General features: G+C 34.3%; 1 long non-coding RNA gene across 1 annotated transcript; it reads left to right on the top strand.

Annotated features, from left to right (window-relative positions):
* The first annotated feature begins 2,307 nt into the window (after positions 1 to 2,307).
* LOC142612648 (uncharacterized) lies at positions 2,308 to 6,852 on the top strand. Its single transcript, XR_012840160.1, has 4 exons — positions 2,308 to 2,436; positions 2,665 to 2,807; positions 3,057 to 3,158; positions 6,697 to 6,852. It is a non-coding gene; the product is annotated as an uncharacterized LOC142612648 (long non-coding RNA).
* Positions 6,853 to 7,063: the final 211 nt, after the last annotated feature.

A 7,063-nucleotide genomic window follows, 5' to 3' on the forward strand; every position in this document is an offset into this window, starting at 1 on the left:
GACAAAAAGCCACATATTTTTGGTAGATTGTAACAAGGACCCAAAGTCATGTAAAGTTCAAATTTTCAAATTTGTATTTTTTATTCAATCAATGAAATGAAGCAATTTAGTCATGTATTTGTATATTAGTTTTTCTTATTTTTGTACCAAAAAAAAAGTGACGAGTCCACACCATTTATCCAAAAAGAGAGGTGCCCTAAAAAGCACACCACAAAAATCTCTCTCTCCCTCTTTTGAGGGGCACTCATCAGGTGAGGTCTCTCACAATGTGATTTAGTCACAGAAGATATAAATTACAAGTTCTTTGTAAACTCAGAATTATAATTCATAGTCGGTGATGAAATTGAGCATTTCATCTGCAAAGACTAGAACATATCAACTAAGATGATTTGACTTGATCATGGAAGTGAAGACTTCTAGTTGATATGTTGATATGTTTTAAGTGTTAAAACATATTGAACTGGACCGCTGTGAAATTTATTATTCTACTAACGACTGTCAAATGAATAATAAATCTCACGACTTCTATTTACATAAACTCTTAATCCTGATAGAATAATGAACCTGATCATGAAATGTAGGTTACTTTGATATATCAAGAGTGAGATCTAAAGTCACGATCAAAACCTCAGTATGTTGGGCAGCCACATGTAATGTTGAAGGAACATAGATTCTCAAGATAAAATTCATAATCTCTTAACGGAAATATAAAATATTCCCTTAAGATAAGTTTAATGAGTTTGGTTATTTAGAGTGTTAGGTCTAACTACTTTAGTAAGAAGTTATTAAAGTATATATTTATGAAATTGGATTTCATAAATATATGATGAATAACTTAATGGATTAAACCGGGTATTCAAGAATTAAGATGTAGTAATCTTCAAAGTGGTAGTCAATATCATAACTTTGTATTACTACGAATATTTTAATGAAGGAGTTAAATGTATAATAAAATCTTGGGATATAATTTATTAATAAGGCCTATAGTGCAATTATATTTATATAGTGGTATTAAATATAACTAATGGTAATTTTGGGTTTGTCAAGAGTTGACAGAAAGGCCCAAAACCCATTAGAGCTAGTGCCTTATTTGTTCCCTTTTGGTCCCTCCAAGCCACATACTAAAGCCCAAATGGAATGGTCCAAAAGGCTAACCCAATTAGATAATTAGTTATATATAAGGAGAGAAACATATATAATTTTGTATGTATGGTAATATATGAAAATAGTGTGTATGTGAGTGTAAGTCATTCTCTTATTCTCTCTTGAACACATACATATAAACTGATTGAGAAAAAATACTTCTTGGACATTAGTGAAATTGGAGTGAAGATTAAAAGTGTTCCCAAGTACTTCTAATCTTTGGTTTTTGAATTTCACCGCACCAAGGTACGCTCTTTTGTTCTTAAATTCTGAAATTTACATAGTACATGTTATCAATTGCAAATGAAGTAGATCCGTTAATTTTCTACTGCGTATATTTTGTATACGACACAAACTATGTTTTTCCAACAGAGATTGCTGTCGAGATTTAATGAACAGTTTTTCTTTACTTGTTTCATGGTCAGATCTTCATGACTTTAACACTTGACTTGAACAACATGTTTCTTGAAGTACTAAACTCATCTTAGGTTTATCCAATTACAAGTACAATGTATTTTGTCAAAGAATTAGCCAATTAAATAAAATATGTCCTTAATAGTGGTAATGGTTGTGGGTTTGATGGTGGGGACAGTGGTTGTTTGGTTTGTGGTGGAGGTAATGGTTGTGGTGGTGATGGTGGGGATAGTGGTTGTTTGGTTTACGAGAGAGAGGCAATCCGATGAAGGGAAGAGAGAGAATAGAGAGAAGAGATAAGCTGGTGAGGAAGAGAAGGAGAGAGAAAACGTAATAGAAAAAAAGAATGGCACATGAAAATAAAACAATTGATGCAAAGTGTATTGTCAAATGTTATGTTAATGTAGAAAAAGTAATTTTTTGTGTGTTAAAATAGCATTTGGATACAACTCCTAATGCTAGTGCTCTTCAGCATCTTTTCCCAATTAGTTTCTGCACTAGCTTAAATGCGATCACAACCATTACTTCAAATCTAATCTAAAGGTTCTAAATCTGGCTTACGATGTGACATGACTAATTAAAAAGGCAGATGACATAATACTTAAAATTAAAAGACATAACATAAGAAAGTACTTTAAGTTTACGACACAAAAAAGCAATTAGAATCAACCAAGATTGATCACATAATCGAACGCATAGATGACTAGGCTTCCTTTTAGTATTCCTCTTTGGATGATCAAGTGTTTGTAATAAGTCCTCTTCCATATGCTTTGCATCAGATACCTATGAATGATGCCCTCTTTTTAAAAAATAAATAAAGTTGAGCTACAAGGCAGTTGGTAAATGATGCCCACTTTGGTCGCTAATTATCTAGACCAGGTAAGAAAATAATGGAAATTCTAAAGTTGTTAATAGGACCAATTATAAGAGAAATCTTCACTATTTAAATTACCATTTTTGGAGTATTTGTTGTGATATATTATGTTCTTCAGTTTTATTTTTTGATTAATGCCTTCTACTTTTGATATTCAGCATTACAGTCATTTTGTAAGCCTTCTACTCTGTAATTATGACATCTATATTGTTACATTCTTGCGGAGGTCTCAGCTTCAGCAGATCGGAGGGAAATATTCCAGATTTAGGTGGTCTGAAACACTGAGTTTTTGTAAGCTTCACGCCCAAACCACTAAGCAGGTTCAATTGTAGAGTAAATTCAAATAAACAACTAATAAGGAGCTACAGACACGAAGGTATGTAACAAGGTTTGGCTTCTGGATGACCCCCCCTGGGTTAATGTGCAAGGAGCTTCACTACTAATATTATTGGCATTTATCTCACTCAACCACTAAACCCAAGTACACCTAAAACTAGAACCCTCTCTATCTGCCCCAAGTACACCTCATATAACCATTTCCTTGCAACAGGAAGTAGTGTAGGACCTTTTAATCTAGTCATGCTATAAGTGTTGAAGTAATGTTATTGTCTTGTTTACTAAATAGGTATCTGACAAACAACTTGCTCACTGGGCATATTCCAGGGTGGACCAAGGACAAAGATAGTCGCCTGTATGGACAGTGATTGATCGCATGATTTCTTTAGGGGTTAGTTGCACATCTCTGTCTCTCAATTTGGACTGTTGATTGGCATTTACTATTTCCCCAAATTTTGCTTGAAGCTTTCATTTTCATCTTCTTGCTTGTGGCTCTATTAAAAAGCAATTGCTGAAAAAATTACTTTCCAAGTTATGTTAGTTGTCTGATATTTGGGAAGATTGTTCTGATAGCTTAATTTCGAGCTGGCTACAGAAGTTTAGTGGAATGAGCTTGAACTGATGTTGCATTATCATTGACAAGCCATATATGTATTTTAAGGAATAGTTCAATTTGGAAGATTGCTTAGAATGCTGATTTAGATTTACATGTTTCATGTTTTCAATAATACTACTACTTTTGAGGACTATATCAATTAGCCAAAATCCTTCATTTTGAAGTTAATTTAGTGAAGAAAGCCTACAACGAAGGCGTAGAGTGACAGTTAAATTAGCTAAAATATCATAAGACCTCATTTCAAGGTTGTTTCTAGAATATTGAAATGATTTCTTTTAAAAAATTTCTGTCCATATCAATTTTTTTTTATTAAAATACTCTTAAAAGGTACCTTTTTGTTCATGTTAGAAGTTATGTTGGGTTATGATGATTGTGTTTTTTTTTGTGCGGCCAAATAGATCTTTCTTACAATAATTTGTTAGAGAGCTATACACCACCTTGCCGAGTGGTGTCAGCCATCATCATCAATGACTTGGCCTTCTGGCCAACATCCATGGGTATATCTGCAAGGGGCTTCACTTTGTATACTCCCAAAATTAGAATCCTATCCATTTGTTTTGTCTTTTAGAATAAGGTAAAACTTAGGTACATTTCTTTAAATGGAGTATAGTAGGGTAAAACACATAGTTACATTGTTTGAATTTAAGTATTCTTAGAAAAAATAACACAGTTTGTGCTTTATTGATTAATACAACTATCTATTTGAATTTAATTGGAGAACTTAATGTATTTCTCCTAAGGAATTCCACCTAAGTTTTTCCCTTTATAATAATCTTAAAATGACCTTAAATAACTAGGTCTTTACTAGAGAAAATAGAGTTGGACCCTTTAATATAGTGTCCAATTGACAAGAATATTTTGTTAAATCCATTTTTTAGCAACAAATGAACTAGCTTAGGAGTTGATGATGTGGGCTTGCATGAATGAACTAGAAGTGGCTCAAGGGCTTGGGTGAATTGATGACATGGTAGCTGATGTGGTATCTATGTTGATGTGGCACCAATGATGTTTGGCTAACACAGCAGGGTTCTAGTATCATTGACATGGCATTGATGATGTGGCAAGTGAAGTGACCCACTGATGTCTCGCTGGCATGGTAGGATCCTATGTCTACACATGGCATGGCGTGGCAGGGCATGCTTGTGTGGCTGGCTGCATGGCTAGGGCTGGTGCCTGGTTGGCATTGCGGTGTTAAAGAAACTGAGTTGTTGATATTGTTGTTTGGAGAAGGACAGAAGGTGATGTATGTGAGATATTTGACAAGGCTAGGCAAATGTGCTCTTTTTAATGGTGTGGGAAAGGGGAAAAAATGACTAAAGGACTTGGTGGTTCTAGTGGACTTGAATTGTGTGTATGGATGTTACCTATCGTCAATTACAATTTCTTTCCACAATTTGAATTACCCACCAGATTTGAATCCAAGGGGATTTCTGGGGTTTGTTGCTCTTGCCTGTCGGGTTCTCTATCTCCTGCTTGTAGGTTATTGTGTTGTTAGGGCTTGATGGTTAAGGAACAGGTTCATGATGGCTTGCCAAATATTGGGTACCACCTTAATGTGTATTGGGTATGGCCTTAAATGTGCTTTGGCCTGGCAGCTTATGTCCACTGCGAAAAAACTTTGGTGGCTACTTCTTGTTATATGACTTGTGTACAAAATGAAATTAATGTAGGGTTTATAGAATTGAAAACTCCAAGCTAACCTTCAACAAACCCAAAGTTAATATGCTTGCTCTACAAGTATATGAGCCTACAATAGTCTTTGGCCTCTTGTAACATAAATTCTGACTCTTTCCATCTTGAATGGTTTAAACTGTAGACAATTTTAGCAAAATACTCTTTAAAATGTACTCTTGTTAGTGTTTGGAAATTCTAGTGAGGTACAATATAATAATTATGCTTTTTGTGTAGCCAAATAGATCTTTCTTACAATAATTTTTCAGAGTGCAATGCCATGTCAAGAAAATCTCTAACTTTTTAACTACTGGAGCTTTACACACTTTGCTCTCTTCTTAACCTTTCCAGTTTTCTGAAACTAACTAATTTTTCCATTGCATCAGAAATTATTCAAAAGCTTTTCTGGAATGGACAACTTGTTAAGCTTCAAAGTTGTAAAATTTTTTGAAGAACGGATGCTTTTAATTTTTTTTTTTTTCACTTTTATCTTCGATAACTGGCAATTAATGTGCTTCACTGATTAAGAATACTTAGTGAGTGCCTGAAGGACTGTCCATGTTCAACAGGTAATTATATATCTATTGAAATCAAAGTCTGAGGTATATGCTTCAGTTATCTAGTCGGGCGTGCCTCTTATAATTTCTTCAGCATATGAGGTGCTTCATTTTTGTTGTCTTGTTCAATATTTCATCTTGTACAAGACAACTTGATGAATTAATTTGAAATACAATGGAAAATTCATTGCTGTTTTATTATGTCTGCTTGATTTGGTGCTGCCTCTATATAGATTGGTAGTTAGTGCACACAAATTGTGGTGGGAAAGCAAGTACCGTTGGAAACATATAGTATGAAGCGGATGATGACCCACCCAGCTGGTGCAGCGAAATTATTTCATGTGAGGGAGAATTGGGGATTCAGTAGCTCTGGAAGATTTTGGAATTTAAACACTAGCACAAATGACTATGTAGTAAATAATGTATTCGAACTTGCAATGAATGAGGCTGAACCATACACAAGTGCATGCCTATTTCCTATTTCATTCACATATTATGCCCACCTATAAAGTGAAACTTCACTTTGGGAGGAGATAGTAATCAGAGGCAATAGATCTTTTTACAGTCTTGGTGTTGAAAGATTTTGATATTTGAAATTCTGCACCAGCGGTTGATAAAGCAGTTGTTAAGGAATATAAAGCAAATGTAATGAATAAAGTTTTGATGATTTGGCTTTATTGGTCTGGGAAAGGAACAACGGCTGCCCCAAAGAGAGGAACATATGGCCCCCTCACATTAGCTATCTTTGTGGATCCTGGTAATTGTATTGGAGATTTAGAATCTTCTTGGTGTTTAATATCTTCCACAGTTAGATTAGATTGATGAAATATGGAAGCATAGAAACTTAGCGGACGTAGAACCCCATACGTATCTGCATTTAGATAAAAGACTCAAAACCATATTAAAATGCACTTAGATGGAAGACAACAAAAACTTTATCATCATCTTCATATTTTAACCATGGTCTGCCATTGTTTCTTTGAACCATCTGTTGCTATCTTGCTTTGGATTTTCTGTATGGTTCTAAATATATTTCAGAATGTAATCTTAAAATTACTGAAGTTAGGTATTTTTATTTTCTATAGATTTCAGTCTCCCTGATGATGGAAAGAAGAAGATATCCATTGTGGTCGGAGTTGTAGTTATGGTGCTACTCATTTTAATGATCTTGGGCATTCTTTGGTGGAAAGGCTGTTTGGGAGGGAGTTTATTACAGGAAAATGGTAATATGTGCACATCTTATGTGGAAATTAGAAATGAAAAATGAAAATTTTTATTTTTCTTTGTCTTTCCCTAGATGATCAGCGCTCCAAAGTACACCTCAAAAGAAATTGCATACTTATAGGGCTCAGAGCATATGAAATTTTCTTTGGGATGATGCATGATGAATCATGTCATTTAGTTCCAATTTTGATGATAATGAGCCCATGAAATCATGCAAAAAAAAAACTA

The sequence above is a fragment of the Castanea sativa genome, chromosome 10 (assembly GCF_040712315.1).
Source record: "Castanea sativa cultivar Marrone di Chiusa Pesio chromosome 10, ASM4071231v1".
Classification (NCBI taxonomy): domain Eukaryota; kingdom Viridiplantae; phylum Streptophyta; class Magnoliopsida; order Fagales; family Fagaceae; genus Castanea; species Castanea sativa.